This window comes from Bos taurus, chromosome 10 (genome assembly GCF_002263795.3).
Source record: "Bos taurus isolate L1 Dominette 01449 registration number 42190680 breed Hereford chromosome 10, ARS-UCD2.0, whole genome shotgun sequence".
Classification (NCBI taxonomy): domain Eukaryota; kingdom Metazoa; phylum Chordata; class Mammalia; order Artiodactyla; family Bovidae; genus Bos; species Bos taurus.
Window position 1 is genome coordinate 77,580,411 of NC_037337.1, and position 20,624 is coordinate 77,601,034.

The 20,624-nt window shown below is 37.6% G+C and overlaps 1 protein-coding gene across 11 annotated transcripts in view; it reads left to right on the plus strand.

Annotated features, from left to right (window-relative positions):
- Positions 1-20,624, plus strand: part of FUT8 (fucosyltransferase 8) — a 330,255-nt gene that overhangs the window by 72,509 nt on the left and 237,122 nt on the right. Inside the window, exon 3 of one of the 11 annotated variants that reach the window (XM_010809440.4) lies at positions 18,633-18,675. The exons of 8 other annotated variants lie outside the window; for them this stretch is intronic. The gene's annotated coding sequence lies outside the window, so the exon portion shown is untranslated. Of the gene's footprint in view, positions 1-941; positions 1,047-2,131; positions 2,357-18,632; positions 18,676-20,624 lie in introns of those variants that run through there. 2 more of the 11 variants (XM_059890190.1, XM_059890191.1) reach the window with 2 other exon arrangements.

Genomic DNA, 20,624 nt, shown 5'->3' on the forward strand with positions numbered 1-20,624 from the left:
GGGAACTATGCTCGTATAAAAGATGCTTTGTGAACATAGGGAGAGAGTAATGCTGTCCCCAGAGTGTAAAAGTAAGGAATTTGAGAATGACATCTGAAGGAGGTGACAGTTGAGTTATGGCAGAGAGATTTTTAAAGCTAAAATTCAAGTATCTGTTCTCCAAAATTTCTTCAACTCTAGACTTCTCTGGTGAAGTTACAGTGTACCATAGCATTCAGTTACAGATCTATACAAAGAGAAGTACTGCTTCTAGTAAGGACCCTGATACTTGGCTGGTTCAGGATCAACAATCCAAAACTATGTTTTTCTTGGCATATTATGCTTACTTGTAATATTGCTATGACTGCTCTACTACCGCTGCTGCAGCTGCCTCTTCCGTTGCTGTCACTGCCGTTGTTACTACAGTGCTGTTTCTAATGCTACTGCTCTTACTCCTCCTGTGCCTTCTACCACTATCCTGCTGCTGCTACCTCCGCTACTACTTTACCAAGCGATACTTGTTTTTACCAGGGACAACTTTATGCTCCTTACAGATTTAAGGTGGGAGATTAGATCATGTTTTAGGTACAGTTTTCAAGAGAAAAAAGGGATTGTTTTCACAAAAACTTAAAATTACCCCCATTTTCAAGAAGTATTCTGGTAATGTCAAGTTCTGCTTATGAATGGTTATCCTGTGTTTCCCCTTTCTTTATGTTTCTTGGTATTACTTTATGCATGACAGTATGATTGAACTTTTATAATTATATTTATTCCAAATAAAAATCAACCTAAATGTGCAGCATTTCTCTAGTTAAATGTATGCTTTTGTTGTTGTATTCCTGGGGATTCTGATTATTTCTTTGAGCATTCAGGTCAATCAGGGTATTTCTAAGGTGAGTTCTAGGGTGTTTGTAGGGAGAATTCTAGGTGTTTGTAGGGTGAGTTCTAGAATTTCTGTAGAGAGTATAAGCTATGTAGTAAGACAGGTGTGGTCTGATTCCTGATTTGGATTTGCTTGCTGTGCTTGGATAGTTAAATTAGATGCTGAGTTTCCAAATCTGAAAGATGTGGGTAAATAATAATACAGAGTCTTTAGCACAGTGCCTGGTGATTGCATGAAGTAATGACTCAATACATGTTAACTATTATTATTGTTAACTGAATAGGCATTCCTTAAGTTTCAAGCCTCAAACGTATGGACCTTGGAGAATATAAATATTAATATCTTGGGGCCACTTCGAGCCAAGACTAAATTTTAGGAAGCACGTTTTTATTTATTCATAAAGTGATTTTTTTTTGCATTTTTTAACTTTAGCAAAATACATAATTCTTTTTATTTTTTTTGTATATATATTTTTATAGAGAAGATTGCTTATAGAATGATCAGTTCTCATGTGCCTTTCTGACCTGAAGCTAATCTAGTGTCTACAGATTTTGTCAAAAAATTTTCAAAGAACCTTAATATTGTAAAACAGTCGTACAGAACACTTAGCACAGTACAGAAGAACAGGCTCTTGGCTTATGCTTAAATTCTGGCATAGGATGAGACCACAGGTGTATAGGTTTCCCTGTGATGTGTGTGTATGTGCTAAGTTGCTTCAGTTGTGTCTAACTCTTCATGACGCCATGGACCATAGACTGCTAGGCCTCTCTGTCCATGGGATTCTCCAGGCAAGAGTACTGGAGTGGGTTGCCATCTCTTCCTCCAGGGGGATCTTCCCGGCCCAGAAATCAAACTTGCATCTCTTATGTCTCCTGCATTGGCAGGCAGGTTCTTTACCAATGGCCCCACCTGGGGAGCCCCTTCCTGTGATGTAGGTATTATATTATAGCAAGAGTTGATGAGAGAACCTTTTCACAGCTTCTAGTCTGCATAAGTTGACTCACTTGGGATAAGTTAGAGTAATCTGAACTGTGTTGCCAAACTGTAGGGAGAGATGTCTTTTTTTTTTTTTTAAGTTCTGTATTTAAAAAGTACCTCACTTTAGGTGTTATTAGTGATACCCGATGAAGGCAGCAGAAAAGTCAAGAGACAAATGTAGTCAAATCTAGATTCTATATCCTGTAATCTTTTCAGTCAGGAGTTCTAGGTTCTAGAACCAGGTTTGTGAAATAATGAGGGACCTCCTAAGGGAGCCCACTGATAGTCAAATGATTGATATCTTTTTCTTTGTCTTTCTTTCTTGGGCAGTGGAGGTTGGAAATGCATTCAGGGTCACAAAACCTTTTTTTGTATGATTAATGTCTGAAAAGAAATATTCCACCTTCCACCAGATAGTGTTTCTTTGGATACTTATATTTTTAGAACAATTATGTTACTGTGTTTTTAAGTTCTGAGTTCCTGACTTGGAATATGGTATAGACAGTTGCAGAATAGGTAAGTCTTACTTAAAAAGTATTTATTACTTCCTGTGCCACCAAATAGTACTAGTCCCTCATAATACAGATACATTCTTAAAAATGCTAGGAGAGTTATCTTTTGGTGATAGTTTAATTTATTGATGTACTGTGTAGTTTTGAGATTTTAAGAAAGTGCTACTTTTTTAAATGAAAAAGATGGCTTAAAAACAAGTTTCTTTTAAACACCAGTAAATTACTTGACAGTTTGATTTATTGTGATTGAAAGGGTTTTTAGTTGATCTAATTTTAGATTCTAGAGAATGCTTTACAAAAATACCTGGTCAGTCAGTTAGAACAGTGGTGGACTTTCCTGGTGGTCCAGTGGTTAAGACTCTATGCTTCCACTGCAGGGGCACGGATTGGATCACTAACTGGGGAAGTTCTACATGCTTCGGGGTACAGCCAAAAAAAAATAATACAGTGGTATTTTTCATACATACTGTTAAAAATCAAAATTTGTGGAGTGATAGCAATGGCACCCCACTCCAGTACCCTTGCTTGGAAAATCCCATGGACGGAGGAGCCTGTTAGGCTGCAATCCATGGGGTCGCTAAGAGTCGGACACGACTAAGCAACTTCACTTTCACTTTTCACTTTCATGCATTGAAGAAGGAAATGGCAGCCCACTCCAGTGTTCTTGCCTGGAGAATCCCAGGGACGGGGGAGCCTGGTGGGCTTCCGTCTATGGGGTCGCACAGAGTCGGACACAACTGAAGTGACTTAGCATAGCATAGTGTTATACAGTGATACTTTATCACGGAGACTGTATTAGTAGGCAGCATCAGATAAGCTTTTCCTGACCATTCAGACTAAGTATCTTGTAACTTTTTGTCATATTATCTTATGTATAACACTCTTGTTTCCCTTGTGTATATATGTATGTGTGTGTGTATTTGTATTTAGTGATTATTTTCATGCTGGAATGAAAATTCAATGAGAAACCTTTTCTTCTTTTTCATGAAAACCTTTATTAAGTACCTAAATGCACATGGCCTGAACCATGTATGTGCAGTTTAAGGCCTGAGTGCTTGGCTGAAGGCAGGAAAACCGTTGGCCTTTATCCTGTTTGCAGAGCGTCTACTGTTCATAGTTGGGTCAGTCCTATGGCATGCAAAGGAGAAGATAAATATCCCAGAGCAAGATTATGCTGAAGTCGAATAATACCGGGGGTAGGGACACTGAGCCATCCCTTCTAGTTAACCCCTTGGGATATAACCTGAGCACCTAAGTTATAACTTCTGACTCATAGTGGGTAGTCAATAAGTATTTGATGGTGGATGGAGGATTTTCTTTTCTCTTTTTTTTTTTTTCTTTGAGGGAGGAATAGCAGGTTTGAATGCAATATAAATAACTTGAATTCATTTTCATAAAGACTGTGCCAGGAAAATATATCTGCTTACTAAAGAATACATTTAACAATTTAAAAATGAAGAATTAAGAACTCCTTAGTTTTAAGGCTTGCTGATTTTCATCATTGTAACTCTTAAAGGAAAATATAAATCATGATAATTGAGAATTCAAGAGAAATTTTGGTTGATGAAGTGGTAATACATTTGTAATAAAAGTTATACATACAATTAAAATTTTAGAAAAACTTGAATACCATGAAATCACTAAAAAAAAAAAAACCTTAAAGGAAAAATCTCTGAGGCAGAACTTTATTCTAGAATCTGGAGGAAAAAAGAAGTATAAAGTAGACTTTAAATAGGATAAAGATTGCCAGAGCAGGCCAATCTGAGGCTAAATATTGTCAGCCAGAAAAAATGGCCTAGAACAGATGTTAGATGGAGGAACCCAGAAGTAAAACCTGCAAGCTGCTGTTGAATTAGATTGTGTTGGATCCATCATGGACTCTCCTTGTTCAGTGCAACCTTCTATGTCCAATACAGTGTCTGGCACTTAGTATTCTCTGCATAAAAATTTTTCCTGAGAACTGCATTAATATGTAGGTAGTAAATTCCTGAGAGCTGATTTCAGACATTTTAGAAGTATCTTTAATACCAAATTGTGGTAGATTTTTAGCTATATATAATTAAAGAAAAATTCTTTTAACCTTTTAGGGCAAAGGATTGGAACTTGTGCCTGTGGCTCTTGCTAATACAGTTGACCCTTGAACAGTGCAGGGGTCAGCAGCACTGACTGTCCCCTCCCTGAAAATATTGTAAATTTACGTTTTCTGTTTACAAGATAAACCTAAATTGTCTGTCAGATACTAAGACTGGACATCAAAAATGAAAAGATAATATGAAAAAGAAATTCATATTTATAGCTATAACAGTTCATGCACTGATAACAAGGAGGTAGCAATATGATTGCTTTATTATAGCCTAGTGTAATTGATATGATTGCTTTGTAGTAGCCTAACCTTACACTAATGAATGAATCATTATAAAATTTTTATGGCATGCAGTGTTTCAGTCATATTCATGATACAGTATTAGAAACATTGTTACATTAAAAACACCCCACTTGTGATGATAAGCAGTTTCTCCAATTATGACAGCGTTTTGCTCTATGGTAATGTAATTATTTGAAAGCAAAGTTATAAAACAGTAAGAAAACTAACGTATTATTAATTTTGAATACCACTTACCTTGTGCCTGTTTAAGAACAGGCTATCCACTTCAAGGCTGTCCACTTCATTGCAAGTTTTGCATATGATGTGTTACCCAGTGAATACTTGGGTGATGATGATACAAAAAAATCTCATACAGTTCTTGCTGTGTAGTTACTAAATTTTTCAAAGGAAGACCATACATATGCATTAGATGAGTTTGTTAACTGTACGGCATGATTAGCATTTACTGTTTAAGTGGAAGGTCTTCATCCTCATTGTCTTCACATTGAGTAGGCTGATGAGGAAGAGGAAGATATGAAGTTAGTCTTGCTGTTTCAGGGGAGGCAGAGGTGGAGGAGGTAGAAGGGGAGCAGGAGTGGCAGGCACTTGGTATAACTTTATGGAAATATTTCATAATTTCTGTCTTTTTTGCTTTTGCATTTTTCTGAAACTTTCTGTATGGTACCCATCTTTCTACCGTTTTGGGAAGATTCCCCTGGAGAAGGGAATGGCTACCTACTGCAGTATTCTGGCCTGGAGAATTCCATGGACAGTATAGTCTGTGGGGTCGCAAAGAGTTGGACATGACTGAGAGACTTTCACTTTCACTTTCCTGCCATTTGCTTAATTTCAGTTCCTATATCATAAAAGCATCCATGTTGTAAAAAAGAAGTCAAAAGCAGTCTTGAATAATCAGACCTTATCTGCCAGACATTAGATTCTGTCTAATGTCAGTTTGTTTTCTGGCACTCATTCTTCTATCTCTCTCTCTCTCTTTTAAATTGAAGTATAGTCCATTTACACTGTTGTGTAAGTTTCTGGTGTACAGCAAAGTGATTCAGTTTTATATATGTATTCTTTTTTGTATTCTTTTCAATTATGGTTTGTTATAATTGGATATAGTTCCCTATGCTATAGAGTAGGACATTGTTGTTTATCTATTTTATATATAGTTTTTTGTATATGCTAATTTCAAAGTCCTGATTTCTCCCCTCCCTCCCTATTCCTCTTTGGTAGCCATAAATTTGTTTTCTTTTTCTGTGAGTCTGTTTTGTAAATTATTACATTTGTATCATATTTTATATTACACATATAAGTGATGTCATGTGATATCTGTCTTTCTAACTTACTTCACTTTAATATGATAATCTTTACGTCCATCCCTATTGCTGCAAATGCCATTTTTTCATTCTTTCTTATGGCTGTGTAGTACATTGTGTATGGTCTTCCCTGGTAGCTCAGCAGTAAAGAATCCACCTGCAAGGCAGGAGACACACAGAGATGCGGGTTTGACACCTGGGTCAGGAAGATCTCCTGGAGAAGAGAATGGCAACCCACTGCAGTATTCTTGCCAACAAAATCCCATGGACAGAGGAACCTGATGGGCTACAGTCCATAGGATCGCTAAGAGTCGGACATGACTGAAGCGACCAAGCATGCACATATATTTATACTACCTCTTTATTCATTTATCTGTTGATGGATATTTGGGTTACCTCCATGTCTTGGCTATTGTAAATGGTGCTGCTGTGAACATTGGAGCACACGTTTTCAAATTAGAGTTTTCTCTAGACATATGCCCAGAAGTGGGACTGCTGAATCATATGGCAATTCTGTTTTTTAGTTTTCTGAGGAACCTCTGTATTGTTCTTTATAGTGGCTGAGCCAAGTTACATTTCCACCAACAGTGTAGGAGAGTTTCCTTTTCTCCACACCATCTCCAGCATTTATTATCTGTTGACTTTTTGATGATGGCCGTTCTGACTAGTATGAAGTGATGCCTCATTGAAGTTTTAATTGGCATTTCTTTAATAATTAGCAGTGTTGAGCACCTTTTCATATACCTATTGGCCACCTATATATCTTCTTTGGGAGAAGTATCTGATTAGGTCTTCTGCCTTTGATTGGGTTGCTGCTGCTGTTGTTTTTATTACTGGGTTGTATGAGCAATTATTTGTATACCTTGGAAATTAAGCCCTTGTTGGTCACATTGTTTGCAAATATTTTCTCCCAGTTTGTAGGTTGTTTTATTTATGGTTTCTTTCGCAGTGCAAAAACTTGTTTGGTTATGTCCCATTTGTTAATTTTTTGCTTTTATTTCTGTTGCTTTGGGAGACTTATCTGAGAAAATGGTATTATGATTTATGTCAGAATGTTTTGCCTGTATTTTCTTCTAGGAGTTTTATGGTGTCATGTCTTGTATTTAAATCTTTAAGCCATTTTGAGTTTATTTTTGTGTGTGGTTTGAGGGCATGTTCTAACTTCATTGATTTACATGTAGCTGTCCAGTTTTCCTAAACCCATTTACTGAAGAGACTGTCTTTTCTCCATTGTATATTCTTGCCTCCTTTGTCAAAGATTAACTGCCCGTAGGTGCATGGGTTTATTTCTGGGCTCTCTAGTCTGTCCACTGATCCATATATCTATTTTTTTGATCAATACCATACTGTTTTGTTTACTGTAGCTTAGTAGTATTGTCTGAAGTTTTGGGAGTGTTATGCCTCTAGCTTTGCTTTCTTTTTTTCAGGATTGCTTTGACCATTCTGGGTCGTTTATGGTACTGTATAAGTTTCAGGATTATTTGTTCTAGTTCTGTGAAAAGTGTCATAGGTAGTTTGGTAGGGATTGCATTAAGTTTGTAGATTGCTTTCAGTAGTAGTCTAGTCTTCTTCCTCATTGTCTGGCACTGATTCAGAAACACTCATCTCTGTCAAGTCATGTTCTTATTAATTGCTCTTGTTTTGTGTCTGTAAGCTCTTGAATGTCTCCAAAATCCTTTTCTTGAAACTCTTTTACCCCCAAACTTTTTTTGCCATATCTTTGAAGATCTCTCAGAATTGCTTTTGAGTCCTTGATTGGCTCTTTCATAAATCCTGTGAAGTCATGTAACATCTGAACACAGTTTTCTCCAGGAGGAATTTGTTTTGGGTTTAATGGCTTTTTCTGTAACAGTGATAGAAGTACAGTGGTGTAATCCTTCAGACTTTCATGATCTGTTGGGTTCTCTTCCATAGCTTTGACAGTCCTTTCCATAGAGTCCTGCATGTTATGAACTGTAAAGGCTCTCTTTACTAGAGAGACATTTGGGGGCAAGTGGACCATTTTAATGCCTTTGGTGTTGAACTCATGGGGTTCTGGGTGGCCACGTGGACATTGCCCAATATCAAAAGAACTTTAAAAGTCAATTACTTACTGGCAAGGTACTCCCTGACTTCAGGGACAAAACATCAATGGAACTGGCATTAAATTCTCTAGTTTTAGGGCCTTCTCCTTTCTTTTGCTTTAAGTTGTCATATAATGAATTTGATTTTTCTCTAATCATATTATATTCTATAGATATTCCTTTCTTATATAAATCCTGTACCCAAATAAAAGCTGCATTTTCAATATATGATAAAAAGGTATTTTGCAAAATGTGCAAGGTTTTTGCATCTGCTGGCTTTATTACAGCGATGACTTCATGAATTTTCTTTTCTTTTTACAATGGTCCTTACAGTGGATTCATTTATCTTGAAATGACAAGCATTGGCAGCTGCAGACTTGAGTCTATGGGGCATATTGGGCAATTCAACTTTTTTTTTGTAATGTCATGAGTTTGCTTATCGGGAGTGCTTCTAGCGTCACTAGTGGCACTTCATATGAGTCCCATGATGTTATTCTAAGTTTATGGCATTGTACTGAACATGATAAAAAATATGTGGAAACCAGGAGAGATCACTTTTTACTGCAATGTGCAATTTACTGGAGAGACAAACTGCTCTTGCAGAGGTGATTAATGTCACATGGCATTTTAAGCAGATAACTCACAACACTTGAACTCATCACAGTGGCAATAGGAGGTGACTCTGAAATTATTATAGTAATACAGTATGTACTCTGGTTAATTTTTTACAGTTATGCTTTACTACTGTGTCTTTATATTTGTTTGCATTTTCCTTAACTGTGAAAGTCACCATGTACGGTCTGTGTTGTGTGCCTAAGTTTTGATATTAACTTTTTATATTGAATTTGTGCATATTTTATAGTCATAAATGACAAAATAGATTCAGATTTGCATATATTTTAGGTATTCATACCTAAATTTTTAATTTTTTAAAATATTTCTAGGCTACATAGTTCATCTATGAGTTTTTTCAAATTGTTGCAAATCTCCAAAAACTTTTTCAATATTATTTATTGAAAAAAATCTGTGTAAGTGTAATGTTGTTCAAGGGTAAACTGTAATATGCTTTTAATTGTTTGCTGCTTTGTTCTTATCTGTAGCTGGACCCTTATTTTCATGAAAGTTAGAGGGCAGGCCTCCCTGGTTTTTTGAGTTTTGATAGCCAGAATTTGAGTCTATGACCAGTGCACTAATACCAGGATAGAAAATCTTGTATTTATTTTGTTCAGTTCAGTCTCTCAGTCGTGTCCGACTCTTTGTGACCCCATGAATCGCAGCACGCCAGGCCTCCCTGTCCATCACCAACTGCCAGAGTTTACCCAAACTCATGTCCACTGAGTCGGTGATGCCATCCAGCCATCTCATCCTCTGTTGTCCCCTTCTCCTCCTGCCCCCAGTCCCTCCCAGCATCAGGGTCTTTTCCAAAAAGTCAGCTTTTTGCATGAGGTGGCCAAAGTATTGGAGTTTCAGCTTCAGCATCAGTCCTTCCAATGAACACCCAGGACTGATCTTTAGGATGGACTGGTTGGATCTCCTTGCAGTCCAAGGGACTCTCAAGAGTCTTCTCCAACACCACAGTTCAAAAGCATCAATTCTTCTGCGCTCATCTTTCTTCACAGTTCAACTCTCACATCCATACATGACCACTGGAAAAACTATAGCCTTGACTAGACGGACTTTTGTTGGCAAAGTAATGTCTCTGCTTTTGAATATGCTGTCTAGGTTGGTCATAACTTTCCTTCCAAGGAGTAAGCGTCTTTTAATTTCATGGCTGCAGTCACCATCTGCAGTGATTTTGGAGCCCCCAAAAATAAAGTCTGACACTGTTTCCACTGTTTCCCCATCTATTTCCCATGAAGTGATGGGACCAGATGCCATGATCTTCATTTTCTGAATGTTGAGCTTTAAATCAACTTTTTCACTCTCCTCTTTAACTTTCATCAAGAGGCTTTTTAGTTCCTCTTCACTTTCTGCCATGAGAGTGGTGTCATCTGTATATCTGAGGTGATTGATACTTCTCCTGGCAATCTTGATTCCAGGTTGTTAGATCTTAGTAAATAAATTTCCACAGGATTTAATTGCCCTGCTAAAGAACTCTGTATTACTTAGTTATATAAAGTTATGACGATCGAATAAAGAGGTGAATGAGTCATCAAAGCTTTTCTCTTGCAGTTACTGTTTTCAAACTTGTGTGTGTGTTGGTAGCAATGAAAAAATCACTTAATCCTCGATGGACTTGAGAAAACACCTGGAATCTTAAGTTGTTTGTGTCTTCATGGAGTAAAAGAGGTTGATTAAATTGTCCTTTCACAAGTGTAAATAAGAAAAGGATTAGTCTAGATTTTCTTCTAGGCTTCTATTTCATTTACAGTTTTTTTAAATACTCCCTTCATTTTAATACATCCTAAAATTTGATGAGTATACTTAATATGTTAATGTGCCCCTCCACCCAAAAAGCTACATTAAATCAGTATGGTGCTTTTAATCAGGAATATAATACTAATTTGTTGTTGTTTAGTTGCTCAGTCATGTCTTACTCATTGCTATCCCACGGAAGCAGAATGCCGGGCTTCCCTGTCCTTCACTATCTCCCAGAGCTTGCTCAAACTCATGTCCATTGAGTTGGTGATGCCATCCAGCTATCTCATCCTCTGTCATCCCCTTCTCCTCCTGCCTTCTGTCTTCCCCAGCATCGGGGTCTTTTCCAATGAGTCGGCTCTTTGCATCTGGTGACCAGTGTTGGAATTTCAGCATCAGTCCTTCTAATGAATATTCAGAGTTCATTTCCTTTAGGATTGACTGGTTTGATCTCTTTGCTGTCCAAGGGACTCTAACACAACAGTTCAAAAGCATCAAATCTTATGATGTTAATAGTTTAATGTTATGTCAACTAAAACAATCTTCCCTGAGGGGGAGGGTTTTAAAATTCACCACATAGTGATTATGCCTAAGAAAGAATAAATAGATTAATCCTGTTATCAATGCCTGTTCTAAATAAAACCAAAGTATACATATTAGTAAGAGATACAGTAAATACTAGATTAAACCATTTTATTTTATTTATTTATTTTTTGATTAAACCATTTTAACAAGAACAAAAAGAATAAACATAAGTTAAGGCTAAGATACTGCCAAAGGTGGGATTGTTTGCTAGGTCCAGGCTGTGAGTGCTATAAGAGGATTATGTGTGTTCTGCACATTATTTATCCTGTAAGAGGTAGTCAGTACATAATGAGTGATAAGTAACTGCTAGTTTATTAGCAGAGGGATTTCAGAGGATGTCCGGGAAGGAACAGAGGAAGAAACAGAGGGTTGTTTGAGCTGTTAATTGCCAGGAACCAGAGATTATATAAACAAACGCTGTCTAATATGGTAGCCAACAGCCACGTGTGGCTGTTTACATTTTGAAAGTTAAAAATTTAATTTTTCAGTTTCACTAGCCATATTTCAAGTGCTCTGTGGCCACTGTCAGTTCAGTCGCTCAGTCGTGTCCGACTCTTGGCGACCCCATGAATCGCAGCATGCCAGGCCTCCCTGTCCATCACCAACTCCCAGAGTTCACCCAGACTCACGTCCATCGAGTCAGTGATGCCATCAAGCCATCTCATCCTCTGTCGTCCCCTTCTCCTCCTGCCCCCAATCCCTCCCAGCATCAGAGTCTTTTCCAATGAGTCAACTCTTCTCATGAGGTGGCCAAAGTACTGGAGTTTCAGCTTTAGCATCATTCCTTCCAAAGAAATCCCAGGGCTGATCTCCTTCAGAATGGACTGGTTAGATCTCCTTGCAGTCCAAGGGACTCTCAAGAGTCTTCTCCAACACCACAGTTCAAAAGCATCAATTCTTCGGCTCACATCCATACATGACCACAGGAAAAAACATAGCCTTGACTAGACGGACCTTTGTTGGCAAAGTAATGTCTCTGCTTTTCAATATGCTGTCTAGGTTGGTCATAACTTTCCTTCCATGGATTTCCCTGATGGCTCAGACAGTAAAGCGTCTGCCTACAATGCGGGAGACCCGTTTTCAATCCCTGAGTGGGGAAGATCCCCTGGAGAAGGAAATGGCAACCCACTTCAGTAGTCTTGCCTGGAAAATCCCATGGACGGAGGAGCCTGGTAGGCTACAGTCCATGGGGTTGCAAAGAGTTGGACACGACTGAGCGACTTCACTTTCACTTTCACTTTCCTTCCAAGGAGTAAGTGTCTTTTAATTTCATGGCTGCAGTCACCATCTGCAGTGATTTTGGAGCCCAGAAAAATAAAGTCTGACACTGTTTCCACTGTTTCCCTATCTATTTCCCATGAAGTGATGGGACCAGATGCCATGATCTTTGTTTTCTGAATGTTGAGCTTGAAGCCAACTTTTTCACTCTCCACTTTCACTTTCATCAAGAGGCTTTTTAGTTCCTCTTCACTTTCTGCCATAAGGGTGGTGTCATCTGCGTATCTGAGGTTATTGATATTTCTCCCGGCAATCTTGATTCCAGCTTGTGTTTCTTCCAGTCCAGCATTTCTCATGATGTACTCTGCATAGAAGTTAAATAAACAGAGTGACAATATACAGCCTTGATGTACTCCTTTTCCTATTTGGAACCAGTCTGTTGTTCCATGTCCAGTTCTAACTGTTGCTTCCTGACCTGCATACAGATTTCTCAAGAGGCAGGTCAGGTGGTCTGGTATTCCCATCTCAGAATTTTCCACAGTTTATTGTGATCCACACAGTCAAAGGTTTTGGCATAGTCAATAAAGCAGAAATAGATGTTTTTCTGGAACTCTCTTGCTTTTTCCATGATCCAGCGAATTTTGGCAATTTGATCTCTGGTTCCTCTGCCTTTTCTAAAACCAGCTTGAACATCAGGAAGTTCATGGTTCACATATTGCTGAAGCCTGGCTTCGAGAATTTTGAGCATTACTTTACTAGCGTGTGAGATGAGTGCAATTGTGCATAGTTCGAGCATTCTTTGGCATTGCCTTTCTTTGGGATTGTAATGAAAACTGATCTTTTCCAGTCCTGTGGCCACTGCTGAGTTTTCCAAATTTGCTGGCATATTGAGTGCAGCACTTTCACAGCATTATCTTTCAGGATTTGGAATAGCTCAACTGGAATTCTGTAACCTCCATTAGCTTTGTTCGTAGTGATGCTTTCTAAGGCCCACTTGACTTCACGTTCCAGGATGTCTGGCTCTAGGTGAGTAATCACACCATTGTCATTATCTGGGTTGTGAAGATCTTTTTTGTACAGTTCTTCTGTGTATTCTTGCCATCTCTTCTTAATATCTTCTGCTTCTGTTAGGTCCATACCATTTCTGTCCTTTATCAAGCAGTATATATATTCGATACCATATTGAAAAAAAAAAAAATATATAGAACACTTCCTCAATGTAGATATAGCTGATATAGACATTTTCTCAAAGATTTTAATGATCCAGATAATCATAGTTTTTAAGATAAGATTCTTAGGATTTTTTAGTTTAATATTTATACTGTAAAATTTATTTTGATTTTTCAGTTTTATCATAGATACTCCACTAATTTGTAATTGTTATTTTGTGTTTTTAGATGTTATTTTAATTTAATTTTGAGAATAGGTCCCGTTTATAATATAAATTAATGGAAAAATATGAAATGATAACTGGAACTTGTCCTTCCTGTTAACGAAAAGCATCAATTCTATTAAGTAAGGTAATGAATAGAACAGTGAAAATTCCTTTTAAGGTTTTTACTGTCAGTATTTTAGGAATATGAAACTTTAAAAAATTGCTTCTAGTTCTTTTGGCTAAACATGATAATGTATTTTTCAGTATAGTGCCAGGCTTACAAAAGTTTCTGATTAGGTGTTAGTTAGTTCTTTCAATACATGCATTCATTCACTGGGTCCTGGATCCAAAACCAGATAGATGATCATAAGAATTCCCTGAGAAGTTTTTTAAAAATACAGATATCCATGACATATGGCCTATGATTATATATAGCAGTGTATTAGTATACAAAAGGATTTTGTCTAATTTTTCCTTAGCATTAACTCCTTGAGAGAGAATTGTTGGCTCAAAAGATTTAATCATTTGAGATTCTTGATTCACAGAAACAAATCCCCTTCAGAAAATTTGTATCAATTTACAAACTTTCCCTCACATTTTCTCTACACTGGGTGTTATTGAACTTTTAAGATTTTCTCAGTGGATGAAAAGCGTCTCTTATTTTAGTCTGTATTTCTTTGTCTATGAGTGAGTATCAACGTTTCTCATAAATTTTTTTGAAATGGATTTTTGTGTATTCCTTCTCATTTTAAAAAAATATTTTGGTGAATTATCTGTTTTTGTTATCTGTTCTCTCATAAACCTAAAATTCTTAACTTTGATAAGCAGTAAATTGAATGATAGGGCTTAGAAGGCAGCACCTAAAAATAAGAATTGTTATCTGGAAGATGAGGTGATTTAGATTACTATGCAAATATGGCCATGATGTTAAATCTGTCACATATCTGCAGGATTCTTTTACGTATTTCAATCTATTCTCTCATAAATGATGTTTCAGGAGTGATCATTTTCAGTGTGAGTGTGGGGGAATTGGATTAAAATTTTCTAGTATGAAGAAATCAGATATTTTGCTACTATCATTTGAACACTGATCATTACAGTTGGTTCTGGGTGGTATTGAAATTAGTTTGAAACCATGCCCTTAGTAATGCCATCTGACAAAACTGTTTGTTTTACTTTCTTGCCTATGTATAAATGTGATTACAACAGAATCCCCTTAATTTGGGGACTGTTTATCTTTGTGTCCCTAGTAGCTTATAGTATCTGGCCCTTTAAAAGAAAACTCATTTACTTTAGTCCCTACACTTCTGATACCAGATATGTGGGTTTCCCACACCAGTAAATTCTATAATTCTCTAAGAACACCAACTGAGAGTTAGCACAGACTCCACAGATTAAGGGGTCAGTCCCACAAGACTACCCTTACTTCAGGTATCAATTGCGAGTAGTGGGTGCCCAGGTTACCTGTACTTTTGTTTGATTTGACTATAAATCGAGTTGGGGGCAGGTGGGAGACTCCTGAAATCTCCTCAGGTTTGATAATTGTTGTCATGGTTCACAGAACTCAGGGAAACATGTTTGCTAGTTTATTTTAAAGGATATAGTAAAAGATAAAGATGAATAGCCAGATGATGAAGGACTAGGTCTGGGATGGGTGTGCCCCCTCCCAGTACATGGATGTGTTCACCAGTTTGGGAGCTCTCCAAACCTATAGTTTATGGATTTTTTTATGGAGATGTCATCATGTAGATGTGATGGATTATTAACTCAATGTCCAGCCCCTCTCTTCTCCATGGAGGATAGGAGGTGGAGCTGAAAGTTTCAAGCTTCTAATCATGACATGGTCTTTCTGGTGACCAGCCTCCATCCTGAAGCTATCTAGGAGCCCACCAAGAGTAGCCTCATTAAAATAAAAGAAATTCCAAGGGACACAGGAGTTCTGTGTAAGATGCTTCTATCATCCTCATCACTCAGATAATTATCAGGATTTTGGGAGTGCTGTGTCAGAAACTAGTGCCAAAGACTAAATATCAGGAAAAAAAATTGCCCCTACCAGCCCTGTCACTCAAGCAATTATAAGGGTTTTAGAGCTCTGTATTAGGAACCGGAGACAGAGACCTATGAATATATTTCTTATTATGTCACACCATGAATGGGGGGTGGGGGGCGGTTAAGAATGCTTGTTGATGTGATTGCCTTTTTATCTGAATCTACTCTTTCTACTTTATTATTATGGTAACATCTCCATTTTGGGACTAATAAAACTATAACAAAGTATAGAAATAATCTCTGCTTTTCTCTTTTAAAATTATTTAAAATTTAAAAATCATGATAAAATACACATAGAATTTGGCATTTTAACCATTTTAAAGTGTACAGTTCAGTGGCATTGAGTAGATTTACATTCTTAATGCACTCATCACCACCATCCACCCATAGAACTTTTTTCATTGGCAAAGCTAGTACTGTTGGGTGGTAACTCCCCATTCCCCTACCCTCAACCCCTGTTAACCACCGTTCTACTTTCTGTTTCTGAATTTGACTACTCTGTGTTCCTCATATGAGTGAAATCATACAGTATTTTCTTTTTCTGACTAGCTTATTTCACTTAGTGTAGTGTCTTCGAGGTTCATCCGTGTTGTGCGAGGGTCAGAATTTCCTTTCCATTTAAGCCTGAATAATATTCCATTGTGCATGTTATACTGTATTCTGTTTATCAGTTTTTCTGTCAGTGGACACTTGGGTTGCTTCTGTCTTTTGATTATCATGAGTAATGCAGCTGTGATCATGGGTATACAGTTATCTCTTTGAGACCCTGTATTTAATTCTTTTGGATATAAACCCAGAAGTGGAATTGTTGAGTCATATGGCTTACTCCTTGGAAGGAAAGTTATGACCAACCTAGACAGCATATTAAAAAGCAGAGACATTACTTTGCCAACAAAGGTCTGTCTAGTCAAGGCTATGATTTTTTCAGTAGTCATGTATAGATGTGAGAATTGGACTATAAAGAAAGCTGCATGCAGAAGAATTGATGCTTTTGAACTGTGGTGTTGGAGAAGACTCTTGAGAGTCCCTTGGACTGCAAGGAGATCCAACCAGTCCATCCTAAAGGAGATCAGTCCTGGATGTTCATTGGAAGGAATGATGCTGAAGCTGAAACTCCAGTACTTTGGCCACCTCATGTGAAGTGTTGACTCATTGGAAAAGACCCTGATGCTGGGAAAGATTGAGGGCAGGAGGAGAAGGGGATGACAGAGGGTGAGATGGTTGGGTGGCATCACCGACTCAATGGACATGGGTTTGGGTAAACTCCGGGAGTTGGTGATGGATTCATGGCGTGCTGCGATTCATGGGGCCACAGAGAGTCAGACATGACTGAGCGACTGAACTGAACTGATGGTATTACTGTTCTTAATTTTTGAGAAACCGCCATAGTGTTTTTAATATTGGCTGCCCCATTTTATATTTTTACCAGCAGTGTACTGGGTTCTAATTTCTCTTCTTCCTTGCCAACACTTATTTTCTGTTTTTCAATAATTGCCATCTTAATGAGTATGCTGCAGTATTTCATTATGGTTTTGATTTTTCATTTCCATAATGACTAGTGATATTGAGCATATTTTCATGTACTTATTGGCCATTTGTACATCTTCTTTGGAGAAATGTCTATTCAAGCAAATCCTTTGCCCACTTTTTGTTTAAGAATTTTCTTTACATGTTGGATATGAATCTAATTCTCTATATCTGGATATTAATTCCTACATTAATTAAACATTCTCTAAGTGTTTTATAATTCTGTAGCATATATTTCATTTTTCTTATAGACTTCAATATAGTATATTTGGGGGGGCTGATGAGGAAATATGGTTTTATTTTTTTTAGAACAGATTTATTGATATATGACTGACATTCTAAGCCCTGAATACATTTTAAATATGCAATGTGATAAGTTTTGACATATGTATACATCTGTGAACCCATTGCCACAGTTAAAACAGTGAACATATCTATCACCTTCCAAAATTTCTTCCTGTCCCTTTGTAATTCCTTCTCTTACCCCCTCCTGACCTTCCCCCCTTTCAGGGAAATACTGATATACTTTCTGTCACTATAAATTAGTACATTTTCTAAAGTTTTAAAAAATGGAATCTGTAGTATGACCTTTTAGGAAGAAGTTGCTTTTTCCACTCAGCATAATTATTTTGAGATTCATCCATGTTGCTGCATCCTTATTTCTCTTCTTTTTGTACCACTCAGGTAGTCTCTTGAATGGTGTAGCAATCTGGGTCCAGTAAGGAGATGGAAACCATACAGTTGGTTAAATAAGGAAAGTTTAGTATCAAGAATTATTAATATGTCTAAAGAGTTATAACTATAAGATAATAAGGAGACTTTATACAGTTTGTAGGGCTTTGGGAGAGTACCCAAGGAGGAAAGATTTGGACGGGGTTAAGATGTCATTGGAGAAGATGGGGTTCAGTGCACTGGACAGCAGAGAAGTCCATGGTTTGTATAGGCCCGAGGTGGTCTGAAGTTGCTGGATGAGCAGTAGGCAACTCATTGGAGTGTGAGAGGAGAGCAGGGGATCAGCCACTGACAGAATGGGTGTGTAGTGGGAGTTCAGGTGCCAGCAGGGGCAGGAAACTTTTGGAGTGGGTGGGCTGTCTTGGGGGCTTGCAGGAGGGACAGCTTGGTGTGTATCCATCTGGGCCACAGGCAACTATGTTCAGTCTCAGGGCTTGTAGAGGGAGTATAGACGCTGGTGCTGGTAAGAGACCAAGCCCATAAGGGACATTGACACTTTATTATACCAGGTTGAGGCTTCAAGGTCACAGGATTGTTTTCTCTGTAGGTGGCTAAGACAGTACTCTATTGGAAGTCCTCATATCTGCACCTACTTCAGTGTCTCTTGAGTGCCCTCTATTGAGAGAGGTAAACATGGGGCATGTTGAAGGAATGAGCATACTGAAGGAACTTTCTTGTCTGTCATACAGCATATATTGATGGATGCATTCAGAGCCGAGGGGCAATAAATGGGTAAGTGACACACGTGGATATATCACAGTTTGTTTTTCCATTCATCTGTTGATGGGCATTTTGGGTTCTTTTTTAGTTATTGGTTCTTACAAGTAAAGCTGCCATGAACATTTAATATACCAGTTTTTGTATGAACACATATTTTCATTTCTCTTTGGTAAATACCTAAGTGTGGAATGACTGGGTCATAGAGTAGGAGTGCATATAACTCTTTAGGAAATTACTAAATAGTTTTCCAAAGTAGCTTTACCAAAAAAAAAAAAGTAGCTCTTTTTGTTTTTGATTTTGTTGGCAGTGTATAGTTCTTCTATATCTTACCAACATTTGGTACGGTCATTCTTTTAAATTGTAGACATTACTAACTGGTGTGTTTGTGTGGTCGTATCTCCTTGTGGTTTTAATTTGCATTTCTCTAATGACTAATGATATTGAGTATTAATTCATGTGTTTATTTACCATTTGTATATTTTCTGTGGTAAAATGTTCAGATCTTTTACCCATTATTTTAATTGATTTAATTCTTCATTATTGAATTTTGAGCACTCTTTATATATTTTTTGTTCTATGCTTTGCAGACATTTTCTCCTAGATTGTGGCTTGTCTTTTCATTCTCTTAACAGTATCTTTTGAGGAGCACACATTTTTAATTTTGATGAGGCCCAGGCAATCAATATATTTTTATATGGATTTTGTTTTTGTATCTAAGATGTATTTGTCTAATCCAAGCTTAAAAAAGATTTTCTACCAAGTTATCTTCTAGATGTCTTATGCTTTTAGGTCTTATGCTTCATTCTATGATGAATTTTGAATTGCTTTTTAAAATATTGATCATAAGCTGATGGAGGTTCATGTTTTTATGTAGTGGTATCCAGTTCTAGCATCGTTTGTTGAAAAGGTTGTCCTTTTGATATTTGTCAAAAATCAGTTTGTCATATATATGTGGGTTTATTTCTGACTACCAGATTTGTTCCACTGAACTCTTTGTCTGTCTCGATGCTGCTATCATTTTGATTTCTGTGACTTTATAAGAAGTCATGAAGCCAGGTCATGCTACCCCTCTAAATTTATTCTTCTTTTACGGCCTATAAGATATTGGCTGTTGTACTGGTTGTCAATTTATTGCCTCTCAGCTCCAGATTTATCCTTTTTTTCACCTGCTCTGTGAAAATGTATCAGGTCCTTTAAATATTTTTCTTTTGCCATCTTGTACAGTGTTAAGCTTTGTCACTAGAGAATGCTGGAGAGAAATTGAGAGTTTTGCTTCTTGGTTCTTGTGTGCTTGCTTTGTGGTCTCCAGCAGCATACTCATCTTCTCCAGTGTCAGCCCACATAGCTCCCCTAGCCTACATCTCCTGAGCACGTGCGGCTTTTTCTCCACTAGGCTCCCTGAAGTGCAGAGAGAGCAGTGGTAACTGCAGCCGTCAGCTAGCACCTTCTCTTTGTGTCTCTCCTTCGTGTGGTTTGTAGCAGATTACCTTGGTGGGACACTTCCAGGTCAACAGCTTTTGTTTCATAGCTCCCTAAAGACTGGATTTCTGGCAGGATCCACAGGCAGATTTTCAGCAGGTTCTGCCTGCATGTCACCAGAGCACCTTCTCTACCATTCAGTGAGATAGACCTGTGCCCTCTCCAAGGTCTGAGTGTCAGCCTTGAAATCGCCTGAAAGGAGTTGGTAGAGGTTCTTGCTTAGCCACTCTGTCTGAGCCTTAGGAAGTATTGGCTGCTGTTGTGTTCTTTAGAATTCTGTTTACTTCTCACTAGTTAACTGCTACTACTTCAATCTCTTGTTATAGTTAATGATTCTATATACTTCACTTTCAGTTTTCAAATCTCTGTAGCTACTCTCCTGATTCAGTCAAGAGGGATGCAACTGTACTATGTCGTTCACATTTCTTTATGAGTTTTAGAAGCAATTTATAAATGTCTATCTGAGAAAAGGATATTGGGAT